This window comes from Nerophis lumbriciformis, linkage group LG03 (assembly GCF_033978685.3).
Source record: "Nerophis lumbriciformis linkage group LG03, RoL_Nlum_v2.1, whole genome shotgun sequence".
NCBI lineage: Eukaryota > Metazoa > Chordata > Actinopteri > Syngnathiformes > Syngnathidae > Nerophis > Nerophis lumbriciformis.
This window is the reverse complement of record NC_084550.2, coordinates 46,589,502-46,604,153: the sequence shown is the minus strand read 5'-3', so window position 1 is coordinate 46,604,153 and position 14,652 is coordinate 46,589,502. Positions and strand designations below refer to the sequence as shown.

Here is a 14,652-nt window from a genome sequence, read left to right as displayed (position 1 = left end):
CGTTTGTTACAATCAATTAACTCCACTATTAGCTTCTGCTTTACACTCATTCAATGTAGACACTTTCAAAACGTTAGTAAGACCATGCCAAAATCTTAATTCGCACTACCATGTGATCTAATATGTCAAAATGAATCACAAACGCTGTCACGTAACAGCCGACACTTCCTCTTTACCCTTCTGTCCCTCATCCAGTCTCCCCAACGAAGGTGAGTTGGCTCTACCGCCCTGGTCCTCCCACTGACAGCCTGTGTGTGTTACATTTTTACAAGCATCGCAAAGGCCTAAAAGAGACAACACTAATGAAAGGGGAGGCAACGCTGCCTGCCTGCAGTTGAAAAGAACTGAAGTGTACAGAAAACAAATGTGTTACAATAATTTAATTAAATACCCCGAAGGGAATAAGCGGTAGGAAATGGATGGATGGATGGATTTAGAATCAAACGTGATCGTCTACATAAAAGTGTTCCTGAATAACCAGCATCCCCTTCTGGCCTTGTTTTTTTTATTACCCCTCATGCATTATTCTCCCAAGAAGCAGTGCTTCTCAACACTAAACAGAACCAACCAGCACAACTGCCCTCCCCCCAACTCAGAAGAAATTCTACGCCCTGTTGGACGAGCTTCACAACTGTTGCACCAATAGGATGAGGAGATGAGACAGGCGTCACTGGGGCTTGTTTTAACCCCATCAACAAGCAACACAAGTTACCACGGCAGCTGCAGAGCTGGCGCTTCATGGAGAGTGCTAAATCTCCAATATGCATAATATATCTTGGTTGTCAAAACACTGACCCGTGCCATTGTCATGGCGAGGAAGCTCATTATCTAGTATGAAAGATAATGTTTTACAAATAGCACTGTCGCAGATTCATTGAACCATTTGTTTATTACTGTGGCTGTAGTTTGCACAGGTCTATCATTATTAAGACATGTTTTGATTATTTTGTTGTACAGTATCTCACAAAAGTAAGTTAGAAGCAAGAAGTTACTATCGGTATCAGCTAAAAAAAAAAAATTGTGCAGTCATAAAAATGATGGTTGATGGTTTATGTCTGTATTTGCTTGTCATCCACTCAGTATTTAAGCATGCCAATTACTAAAAGGTAGACACCTTAAAATTTGATTCAGATTCAGGGGATACGATTCGATTATAAATAGATTTATAAATATATAACTATTTTATTGTATATTATCATTACATTATTAATATATTGTATGAGTTCAATCCCAGGCTCGGGATCTTTCTGTGTGGAGTTTGCATGTGACTGCGTGGGTTCCGTCCAGGTACTCCGGCTTCCTCCCACCTCCAAAGACGTGCACCTGGGGATAGGTTGATTGGCAACACTAAATTGGCCCCAGTGTGTGAATGTGAGTGTGAATGTTGTCTGTCTATCTGTGTTGGCCCTGTGATGAGGTGGCGACTTGTCCAGGGTGTACCCCGCCTACCGCCCGAATGCAGCTGTGATAGACTCCAGCACCCCCCGCAACCCCAAAAGGGACAAGCGGTAGAAAATCGATGGATGGATGGATTATTATTACATATTCTCAATGTATTACTTGTAATTGTTAATATGTCTACAAGTCTCCTACTTTAGCTACTGAAGTATGCAGTAATGCATCATTCCAGGTTTTTGGATTTAGTGTGTACAACACTGATATATTTGGAAGACTAGATATGGGAGAACTGTAGTACCCTGCTAAGGGAACAAATAAATAACATGTCCCTACCTGGCTAGCAGGCACCCTTGATTTAGTTCCCGGGCTTTCTATAACCACAGAATGTTCGGCCACTTTGACCCCAGTTGCCATAAACTTGTAGCTCAAAGACGCGTGTCGTCTCTCTGCTCATTGATATCTATGGCTGACAGATGTGTGGATATTATTGTCTCTCCTAACTTATCTATTGCTAATTTTCTCTTCTTAGCTGGTTACTCTCTACTGTAACGCGATTCCTATTGGCCTTCCATTGAAGTGTATCGTGATATTCGAGTATACGTTCTCACGCAGTTGCTTTTAGCTGCTGGCATTACACTTTAGGCTCTTCCCACTCTTTCTTGTCTGTCCTTCTCACAGACAGCGAGCGCACCTTCTTACACACGTCACATACTGTCACGTCATACGTCACATACGTAAACGCCCTCGCGCAGCAGAGATGTAGCAGCATGGGTAACATTAGCTGTGATGCGAGTGGTAATACGAGAGAAAGAAGGTGCAAATCTGGTAACAAATGAAGGAAGAATTCACTCCCAAGAAAAACAGCACGGGGTCCATCGTCTGGCGGTGGTTTGGCTTCAAGTGGGAATATGTCGAACAGACAACCGTAATTTGTCAAGTGTGGGGAAAAAGCGTTGCTACAAAAAGTAGCATTACTGCTAATATGTAGCATCATTTGAAAAGTCACCTGCTAGAGAATGTAGAGTGCTTACTCCGCATGTCAACATCTCCGTTCTGTGCCACATGCCCACACCATCAAAATGCCAAAGCAAACATTTCCAGATCAACACCGTATGAAAAAATATTCAACAACAAAAGAGATAACATCCGCAGAAACCTACCACATAGCGAAGGACATACACAATTTGATTTCCTATTAAGCAGCTAATTTTTATTTGACACTTATTGAAATATCTTGTGTGACATCATGCACAAAAGTGCACTTTATTTGTTTTAAACTATTGTAGTGGCGTTCTGTACAAAAAGTGCACTTTAATTTAGTGTTGTTTTGATTTGACACAAAAGTGCACTAATAGCTTGTTTTGAAATGACTGACAATTTTGCACTTTCTGTTTTGAAATGACATGAATGTTTGTGCCACTGCTTAATAACTGTTTAATAAATACAGTGTTGGTAAATTGACTTAGTTGTGATTTCCCTCTCTGCATGAAAGTTTAAAATTAGCATATATTAATGCAGTATGAACAAGAATGTTTTAATGTAGACACATAGAATCATCATACTGCTGTGATTATATGTATCAAGTGTTCATTCAAGGCTAAGGCAAAATATCGAGATATATATCGTGTATCGCGATATGGCCTAAAAATATCGAGACAAACAACTTGCATTGTTTGTCCTCTTCACCGCTTTCCTCCCTGTGCTTCCGTGCTAATCCAACTAACACATAATGTTCAAAGAATGTTAGCTAATGTTTCTCCATTGGTTAGTAAGAACTAAACCTACAACTAAAGTTTAGAGAACAGCAGCATTATTGCCACGATTTGGAATCGTCTGTAATATTTTTATTTAACATATGTAAACAATCGATGTTTGGACATTTGTCCATCGACTGAACCACCCATGTTCTAGTTGTGATGCATCCAAGAATTAAAAAATTATCTCACCTCCAACGATTACCACACAGCAAATATGTGATATGGCCGTAAATCCGTATCACCATATATATTGCACCACCGGTGATGATTATGTCGACTACAATATATTTTTGGCATACAAATTCTAATGGAAGCATTTTAATACAAGTTACAGGTTGCTGCTTCCTTGGCTCCGGACATATGATCGTAGACTGTCGTATTTGTACAATAATTTCACCCTCTGTGAAATCAATAATTTCAAAAATCCCATAATGCAGGATAAAACAGGCTCTTTACGAGATGGATACTAAACACCTGATCTAGTGCATAGTATCACGTCCTTAAAGACAGGTAGGGGCGCTGTTCTGCTAGTGACAACATTATTTTCTAACAATGCTTTCTAGGGATGCACAAGACGACACCGATACAGATAAATTCCTGCTGCTCAAGACCGAAAACGTATTTAAATCCATGACTTATTAAATGTAAATTTAAGTGTAGTTTGTACACCTGAATGTAAGAAAGAAATACAGGTAGATTTAACAAACTGTACCTGCAGATTTGTCCTAAATAGGACATCACTACTATTGACAAAACAAAATCGAGAATAGTTTGAAAAAATGCAGTGGCTAAGAAGTACAAACAGGGGCTCCAAGTGATTTAGTAGTCGACAAAAACCAGTACTGTCAACGATGGTAAAGGGTTGGTCGTTCAGCACCATCATGTACATAATGAAATCACAGCTTTAGCCCTCGGGTCGTTTCTGGCAGCAAACTATCTGCACTTTTCAAACGCAGCGATAGGGCCAAGCACTGGGCCTTACTTTGCTGCTGGCTTATAGGCAGCTCCTTTACATTCAGATGTCTCTGTGGACTTTCAAAACACTGCCGTAGTGATGCTGGCGTGTCTGGTGCCTGATAAGGGTTTATGTATTGAGGAGAGAAAAACACACCGGCTTCAAAACATCAAACCTCACCAGCATTGCCATGACTGACCTCAAAGGCCCAGGAAGAAAAAACTGTGCCGCCAAAGAAGCTGTCTAAGGCCAGCCGCAAAAAAGGCCTGTGGTCGTTCCCACCGCTATTGCGTCTGAAAAGTCAAAAAAAGTTTGCCAGAGTGGACCCAGGGCCAAAGCCACCTGCGAATTCATAATGGAAATGATGGCGCTACACGACCAGCTCCCCACTATAGTTAAAAACACTGGACATTGTCTACCAGCAAACCACGCAGAGCCACAACTGGTGCTTCTAAGCCTACGCTATCTTGGAATTTGGGTTTGCCTGTATAATTGACAGGATGGCCACACTCCTGCACACGCTGACAGATTGGAATTAAGACTAAATATTCAATTCTGATTCATGGACGTGTGATGTTGGCCCCATTACAGTAATGTCATATTTGATTAGGACAAATATACAGGTAGAGTTCGTCATACCCACCTTTGTTTGAGTCTTTCTTGCTTCCAAGTGTACACAAGTGTATTGCGAAGTGAAATTAATTATATTTATATAGCGCTTTTCTTTGAGACTCAAAGCACTTTACATAGTGAAACCCTTTATCTACATCTTCAAGCTACATTTAAACTAGTGTAGGTGACACTCTGAGCAGGTGGGTAAAGGGTCTTTCCAAAGAACACAACTGCAGTGACTAGGATCGCGGAAGCAGGTATCAAACCTGGAACCCTCAAGTTGCTGGCAAGGCCGCACTACCAACCAGAGCACGGAGCCCCACAAACCACACTGAAATCTAAAATATAGAAAATAAGAGACATGAAAAAGTTATCAGTACGGGTCTTGAGAAGCAGAAAGTTAACAGTATTGGTTTGAAAAAAATAATAATGTGCACCCGATTTAAAACCAAGGTACGTGCCAAACCATGACTATGGCATACCGTTAGACCCCTACCAATCATGTAGGTAAAGGTTAACTTACTTTAATTAGGCCTGGGTCGATAGTTAATAAATAAATTAATTAAACGATAAATGAAAATGAACTCAATAATTTTGCTGCCGTTGATGAATTGCCCTGTTTGTGCGAGTTTGTTTTCTTTGTCTCTCGCACAGATTGCACAAGGTTGCACTAAGAGCTGCAATCAGTAAAAAAAATAAGTAACTGAAAAGGTCATTTTCTGAAATGGGAGCGTCACACAGCATTTCTTTTGTAAACACAAGCATGGGCCAGGCTGGGTTTGCAGGTCTGCACATTCCTTACATCTGCAAAGTTTTAGGAGGCCCATGTTTGGAGAGAACCATCTCAATAACTATTCCAAATGTAGGGACGTAACGATAAACCGTTCGATGATAAATAAATCAATTTAAAGTCTGTGCAAAAATATGTTTAAGCACAGTGATCTTAAAATTTTACACTTTGAAACACTTAAAGCAGCAAATTTAAGGAGGAACTGCACTTTTTTCGTAATTTTGCCCATCACTCACAATTCTTATTTTGCTCATTTTATTTCACAGACGTATCGTAATGTTCGCTTTTCCCTTCAACAACAACAAAACGTACTAATCATGACAGACTTCGTGAGAGACAGCAAAGGACACTTTGGGACAAAAGAAGTTAAAAAACCTTGTATTTTTGAGCCTAAATATAAGGAAGATGAACTCCAAGTTTTAGAAGCTGTGTGCTAAACAGATTAAGCTTTAGTGAAACGCTAAGCATCATGCAGCAGTATTGCTAAGTGCTGAACAAGATATACAAACTACAAACATAATAAAACAATCACTTACTGTACAATTTCTGCTCTCACTAGGATGCCAACTGATGGAATGTTCATATGTACCCATTTAGATGAAGAATTATGTATAATCCTTGCAAAGAACAAAAACGGTGGGTGCAAACTAGCATCTTTTCGTGTCTTTCTCGCCATCTCGAGGTCTGAGTTGAATGCCAAAGTTGACCATCTTCTAGGTTTACGGCCACAACCTTCTACTATCCAGGTGAGAGGCATGATTTATAATCTAGAATATAGATATAAGATGATGCAGTAGCTACACCTCAAAAAGTCAATATAGCAGCATATGCTAGTTAGCCCTCTGTGGTCACAGCACCGCTAAAAGTTTGTCTGCAATAGCGCTTATAATACAAGTATCGCTAATACTTTCATGTCACAAGATGTAAATGGAGCATTGTTGGCGTTTTTTTCTAGGTTATTATTGGCAGAATATTTCACTCCCAATAGCTGCATTGTTTGCCATTTCATACTTAAAATAGAATGCATGAAAAAATAAAAACATGCGTTGTTGTCTTACATAGGGATTGTGAATCATTGGCAAAATTCACAAAAAAATGCAAATTGTCTCTACAGGGATGTGAGCACTCTTTCAGTAAAAAAAGAGAAAAATTGAGAAAACAAAGAAGAAAATGTCTATCAGCACAATGTGCTGCCTCAAACCCCAAAAGCAATTTTCGAAAATCAAGATTACATTTCCTGCAGTTGGGTGCATTTCTACACCATATTTTACCTTTAGATTTATTTTCATCTACCAACGTCTTTTAGACGCTTACATGCATTTTCAGTAGATCGTTTACTAACATTATTATCGTACAAAATGTAATGTACAATTCTACAACATGCAGGCAAAGAAGTCAGAAAACGTTTGACATTTGGCAACTCTATCCTGTAGCCACGCCCCCTTTGGTAATATACTTCTGGTGTTGTAACCTCTGTTTACTTCCGTCACGTCAAAAATATACCTATGGCTACTAATAAATATTCTAGAACTACAACTGGTTCAGAAACAACAGTGTTCGGATTGTAATCTTCCAAATATGATTAGCAGCAAAGTAGAAAGCTGTCAACGTTGTGGCTCGAAGAGCGAACAGAGGCGACAATAAGGCCCTGTCTACATTAAGCCGGATAACTCCTTAAACAAATAATTATTTAGCCGTGTCAGCCACACTAAACCATCGTTTAAGGTCCCCCTCCTTGGATAATTTCTTACACCGGTAAGTGCGCCGTGTATTTCTTGAATCTACGGCTCTTAGCTTTGTATGGACTCATTTATCTTTTACAAACTGAGTTCGGAGAGGAAGTGACGTCAGAAAGAACGCGCCACAGCCAGCTTCATAACAACCGGAGCTAACCACTGGAAAGATGGAGGCGAGTCATCCAGACATGCCCGTGTTTCTCATTCTTCAACATGTACAGACGCTTGTGGAAATTACACATGAGAAGAAAACGCGCGATTGCAGCTATTTGGGATACAACACATCTCAGACGGCAACATAGCAATGATGAGCGACAGTTTTGGATAAGGCCTGGAAGAAGGGCAGCCTGGTGGGATATGTTTGTCAATGAGTGTGTTGTGCCACTGGAACGGCAAGATAATGTCCAGGTCAGCTGTGATTCTACTTAGCGAAAAACTTTGTCCATTTGTGGAAGGGGAGACAACGAGAATGCGGGCTCCCGTGGACGAGGGAGTACTACGGAAAACAGCGAATGCATTTGGACTGGCAAGGTAGACTGTCAGTTATTGTGTGCCACGTATGTCGAGCGATTACTCAACGTCTAGTTTTGTGCTTCATAACTATTGTGAAGCCATAAAGTGGTTGCGGCCATTAAGTACGCCCGCCAATTTCAGCCTACAAGCTAAGGCTGAAACGACGCGTCGACGTAGTCGACGTCATCGATTACGTAAATACGTCGACGCCGTTTTTGTGCGTCGATGCGTCGCATACCGTATTTCCTTGAATAGCCACCAGGGCGCTAATTAATTTAAAACCTCTTCTCACTCCTGCGCTTACCAAAAGGCGTGGGGTAAATTTAGGCCTGCGCTTATAAATTTGAGTGATGTAAGGATACCATCATGAAAAGCACATTTAACAAAAATAACGTTATTATGGTCTTACCTTTACTTATGAGTTCATGCGCAGCTGCTTCTGATCAAAAGCATCGATAACTTGTTTATAGAAGTCTTCCTTATCTTTCTTCAGTTTTAAAAGTCTCTCTGTCTCGATGGAGATATTCCTTTAAGTATTACCTCCTGTTTCGATTGAAAGTCCAGTTTAGAAAAGTGTTTTATTTTAGATATGTAATCCTCCATGTTAAAAGTGCAAGCAAACGATCACTGCTCACTCTTGTGGCTTGTTGTCTTCTTCTGCAGCACCGGTCTTCTGCAGTACGGGTAGTCGCAAGAAGGATCACTAGCGCCCTCTACCACCAGGAGGCGGGAGTCATTTAATGACTCATATTTGACACACGCAGCTACGGTATATTAATAAAACATAGCTGCTTACTGTTCTTTTTAGCATATTCAATAGCTTGGACCTTAAATCCTACTGAATAGCTCCTAATCTTCTTCCCTTTATGCGATTTCAAATTAATGAAATCAGCCTCCTCCATTTTGAAAATTATGACAGGTGAAGTGTCACTCATGACGTGACGAGTTTGACCCGGCGGAAATTCTAGGCATATGCTGATTATTTTGCGAAACGAGTTTGACCCGGCAAAAATTCCAGACATGCGCTAATAAAATTAATATTTTGCGAAACGAGTTTGATCCGGCGTTAATCCTGAGCCGGCGGTAAGGCCAAGCATGCGCTAATTATTTTGCGAAACGAGTTTGACCCGGCAGTAATTCTAGGCATGCGAATACTATATACCCGGCGCCAATTGAAGGAAATACGCACTTTTTTGTATTGGATGTTTATCTTTATTTTTGCACATTTTAAAGCAAAATAAGCAATACTTTTACTTTCGAAATGCTTATGCTATTGCAGAATATTAAGATTTACACTGTATGTTTATTTTATATTTGCTCATTAAAAAGCAAATAAGCTACTTTTAATTTTGTTAAATGTTAAAAGTTTTAAATGTTTACATTGTTACAGAATATTTTGTCATGTTGTTGTCAATGTTGACTGAGTGGCCATACTTTTTTTTTTTGTAAATAAAATCAATCAATCAATGTTTATTTATATAGCCCTAAATCACAAGTGTCTCAAAGGGCTGCACAAGCCACAACGACATCCTCGGTACAAAGCCCACATAAGGGCAAGGAAAAACTCACCCCAGTGGGACGTCGATGTGAATGACTATGAGAAACCTTGGGGAGGACCGCATATGTGGGTAACCCCCCCCCTCTAGGGGAAGCCATGCCTTTTGAAAAAAACTGGCCTCCATTTATTTTTTCATCTTCATTTTAAATAAAAAAATAATCGGTAAAAGGAAAAATAATATATAGATTAATCGAAAAATAATCTATAGATTAACCGATTAATCGAAAAAAAAAATAATAATAATAATTAAAAAAAATAATCGATAGATTAATCGATAGAAAAATAATCGTTAGCTGCAGCCTTACTACAAGCACAGTATGCTGACCAGATATCTAGATTGTTTGTTGTAAAATGTTATTTGTCACATTGTTTACTTTCACATGTCCATTAAATATTTGATTCATGTATGATGGCTCAGGTGTGATTCACTACAATAGGGCCAGTCTAACAGCTGCTGATGGTGAGGCAAGCAAGGTTTACTGTTAAGAGAAATGTGGCAATAGGCTACATTGAAACACAGGGTAAGAATACACTTCCAGGTCAGAGGTGACTATGACGCTCGCATTTTTGTTCACGCATGCGTACTAGGTCGCGTTACGGTGGGGGGGAAGGGTCTTAAACGGTGGCATTGTGTGTGTGTGTGGACAAGGGTAAGGTTAGGTGGGATATAGCCTGGATAACCTTAGGCCCGTTCTACACTAAGGTTATCCAGGGTAAATCCCACCTAACCTAATCCTTGTCTACAGAGGTCGTTTAAGAACCCCCCCCCCCCCCCCCCCCATAGTACGCATGCGCGGAAAATTTGCACGTCATAGTCACCTCCAGTGTTGCTTCGTGTGCAAGTTCTTAAACTTAACTTATCTGAACAATATCCAGTGTTGTGGTATTTGAATAACTGGAATCCAGTGTGCTGTGGGGCCCTATTGTAGTGAATCACACCTGAGCCATCATACATTAATCAAATCTTGAATAAACATGTAAAAGTAAACAATGTGACAAAGAACATTGGACAACAATCAAACTAGGGATCTAGATATCTGGTCAGGACACTCCTCACTCTTTTGCCTTCACCTTTCATTGGCCATTCCTTTTTGGTGACTTTATATACTCTGGACCTAGACGTTGAGCCTGGGACATACATGGCGGACAATAGCTGATACAGTCTGCTTTGCCAGTCCAAAAGCATTCACCGTTTTCCGTAGTTTTTCCTCGACGGCCAGGTAATACAAAGCACGCGCTACCTTTTTTATCACATCCACGGTAGCCCGCATTCTCGTTGACTCTCCTTCGACAAATGAACAAAGTTTTTTGGTAGGTAGAATCACAGCTGACCTGGACATTGGAAAGTTCTCTTGCTGTCTGAGAAGTGTTGTATCCCAAATAGCTGCAATCGCTTTCTCTTAAGGTATTCATGTCACGGCCGAATCATACCAAAGACTATAAAAATGGGAACCATTACCTCCCTGCTTGGCACTCAGCATCAAGGGTTGGAATTGGGGGTTAAATCACCCACTGCTGCCCTCACCTCCCAGGGGATGAACAAGGGGATGGGTTAAATGCAGAGGACAAATTTCACCACACCTAGTGTGTGTGTGACAATCATATTGTTGTTACTGAGCCAGCATTTGTGGGTCTGATGGACCCGTTGCATTTTGTGGCTTTTAATGCCTCACAATCAAACACTTTTATGTTAAAATACTGAACAGATGTTTATTGGGATAGGGTAAACATCTGTTCAGTATTTTAACATAAAAGTGTTTGATTGTGAGGCATTAAAAGCCACAAAATGCAACGGGTCCATCAGACCCACAAACGCTGGCTCAGTAACAAAAGTTGCACGAAAAATTCCTCTGCCAGTTTCTGCATCCCACAGGGATTCTTCTTTTGTGTTTCTGCACCTGCGGTTCCCACACAAGGTTGCAACATTGTTTGTCAACACTGTCTGCTCTCTTTTTCTCGCACATTTGACCCTCTGATGTTCTGTGTACCTACACTCTGTCCTCCTCCTGTCTAGGCCTGCTGTGTGTGTGTGCGCGTGGTACACAGAACATCAATTTCCACACTTCTATTACATTTATATGTAATAGAAATGTGTAGGGGGGGTGTATGGTGTGTGGTCATTAAATATGTATTCTGATATATGTTCTTCACAGAAAATTAGCCAAAGTCAGTGAGTCTCAGTTTGAAAAATTAATTAATTAATTTTTCTTTTAATAAAAATCGAAAACGGGTCCCACAGACCCGAACACCACACGAAGGTTAAAGAAAAAGGGTGCAGTTCCCCTGTAATTATGGTATCAAATACCGTATTTTTCGGCGTATAAGTCGCTCCGTAGGATAAATCGCACCGGCCGAAAATGCATAATAAAGAAGGGAAAAAACATATATAAGTCGCACTGGAGTATAAGTCGCATTTTTGGGGGAAATGTATTTGATAAAACCCAGCACCAAGAATAGACATTTGAAAGGCAATTTAAATCCATCCATCCATTTTCTACCGCTTGTGTATTATATAACTTATAAAATGGTAAGAGTTATTCAAATAACTATAACATATAGAACATGCTATACGTTTACCAAACAATCTATCACTTCTAATCGCTAAATCCCATGAAATCTTATACGTCTAGTCTCTTACGTGAATGAGCTAAATAATATTATTTGATATTTTACGGTAATGTGTTAATAATTTCACACATAAGTCGCACCCCCGAACTATGAAAAAAACTGCGACTTATAGTCCGGAAAAATATGGTAAGTATCGAAAATCGTGGAAATTCACAGGTATCGACTACTGAAATCGTAGTAACGTGACAACCCTAATCACGCAAGGAATTTCTTGCCACGGATGACACTCTTGGGATTAGACGATGGCGTTCCAACCATTTATAAACCGGATCAATTAGTGCCTTTTCACAACATGACATCGGTGGGAACATACTGCAAATATTGTGCAACACGGATGACCTCATTTCAGGAAACGAGCTAAACTGTCTGTCCTAAAGACGTTATCTCGTCAACGTGCGTCCACGCCGGAAGCAACTTTGACGGCGCTTGTCCTGGAAACATTCCTGTTCCAACAATTGCTCCTCGCACTCAGACATCGACATAAAAGTGAGGCTAAAAAAGGAAACCAGAGCTCTCCTTCTAAAATACCAACCATTTCCCCTGACCGCCACCGAGGCTGGGGGTTGTTCGGTGGGGGAGGAGAACATCACCAAACAAGCCGACTGCCCACTCGCACGAAGAAAAAAAAGAAAAAAGACACAGCCCAGCTTTCACACGCCCGAGCAAAGTTCCAGATAAATGTTACAACACGCGAAAGACTGAATTCGTTAGTTTATTCAGTAAAAAGCACCTAAAATGTTAATTAACATGTCAGCTAACTACAGCAGCTTAGCTCCAACTAGCCACATTCATGCAAGCGAGCTAGCATCGTGGATGTTTCACAGGAAACTCGATGCGATTTGTGCGAGATATGTTCGCTTTTATGTCCACAACGTAGCCTGCAAAGCTACGTATTCAACACAAATGTCCATCCAAGTTACATCTGGGAACAAAACCATTAAATGCAGCAGAATTTCGATGGTTAAGTAAAGTTAGGTGTGATTGGCTCTTTGCTTGACTGACACTAAATCAACTATTAAACGGCAAAAAGGGTTGCGTTTTAAATCGTTTCAGGGCATAATGATGATGACATATACAAACATTTGGGCGTTCACAATGTGTCTTAATCTCCCCAAAAAAACAACACGAGGATGTCATGAAGAAGCAGGCAAAAACTGGAAAATGGTGGAGTAATGTTGGAGGGGCATTGAGGTCATCAACACGGCAAAGAATAGGGAGGACAAGTGGGCCTTATCGAACTACTTTTAATAAACTTGAGTGTGCCTAGCTAACTTGGTTAGCCTCCTAGCTTGGGCTGGCTTGGCGGAAAACATGATTATAATGCTTGTTTACTGTCTTATACGTTAACATCACGTTGCGCGACACTCACCTAAAGATGCATAACAAACTTGCACAAGCGAGGCGAAGAAATAGAATCCCTCGGAGTAGCCCAACATCAAACCAGTAGGCCCCTCCGTCGGCCTCGGCGTTTCCTGGATTGCTAGCCCCTAAAAGTAGCTCCCTCTCCAGGGGTGGCAAACAAACTTCTCGGCGTCTCCCAGAAATGCAGGGAAAGTTAAATCCCCCGTCGCCTTCAGGTGCACTACATCCATGGGGTGTCTCCGGTAGATTCCATGTGGAAATGGTGGCGGATTTATTTAAGGGTGTAATGTATTAATGTGTGTTTATGTTTAGCTATAGTGCTGTGTATGAAACAGGGCTTTGCTTCTGTGTCGGATCTTTGCATTCGAAAGGCGCCCATCCCCCCCATCCCCCTTTGCCGGCATCGACCGCGGGTCCAAGCGAAACTGACATACAACCACGCCATGGGGTTTCCCCGGCCACAGTGCAGGGGCTCTCTACTGGGCGGGGCTTGCGCTCTTTTCTCTGATTGGCTACTGGTGTGTCAGTCACCGCGAACGCGGACATCCGTGCGTGTGATTGGCTGCGAGCGTCCGGCGTCACCTGTTTTTTTTCCACCACCCAAGCCACAAAGGGGCGTGGCTTTGCTAGGATGAGAGTCGAGAAGAACACGGTCTCCCACTACAGAGTTTGCTGCTGTTGGCACATGACAGGAGCGACCGTCGAAGGCTGGATAACTCACAGACGATCTCAGGAAATTAAAGTTGTACTCAAACGGATTTCACTTTAATCTCGACTTTAGTGGGATTTATTACTTCCATTTTATCACGCGTCGTGTCTGCTTTGGAGGGAGCGCTAGATGCACAGGGTCTCCGGGGCCCATTTCCAGGGACATCAGAGTTAGCCCACGGGTCAGCCCCTCCTACCTGTACGTCAGGTGGATGTCCGATCGGAATTTATTTGCGTGGGACAATCTGTAATCATGGGGGGCTGTTTTCCCCAGTCGCGGAGGAATATACGGCTGTGTCTCGATGGAATACTTCCGTCGGTACATTTGAATAAGTACATAACTTACTTCCTGTCAGTGTGGTATTGTCCCCATTAATTAACTGCTGTGTCGAAATCGGTGCATTTTTGTGTTGTATTTTTTAGTAAGTATGGTAAAATGCGGCGATTGACCGAATGTTGCACTCAACACGCCCTAAATGTGAGTGTGTGGCGAGAGAGCTCTGTCACTGCCCCGATTAGTTTGCGCATGCGCAACTACAACTTCCTGCTGTGCTATTCGTTTGACTACTTTTGGGTCGTGGAATAAAATTACAAAAGTATGCGCAGTCAAAACTTTTTTAATAACGAAACATTTT

At 41.3% G+C, this 14,652-nt stretch overlaps 1 protein-coding gene across 3 annotated transcripts in view; it reads right to left on the bottom strand.

Annotated features, from left to right (window-relative positions):
• The window catches only part of setd5 (SET domain containing 5), a 121,868-nt gene extending 108,140 nt beyond the window's left edge, over positions 1-13,728 (bottom strand). For all 3 annotated transcript variants that reach the window (XM_061937876.2, XM_061937883.2, XM_061937891.2), the window contains exon 1: positions 13,317-13,728. The gene's annotated coding sequence lies outside the window, so the exon portion shown is untranslated. The remainder of the gene's footprint in view (positions 1-13,316) is intronic.
• Between the last annotated feature and the right edge of the window lie 924 nt (positions 13,729-14,652).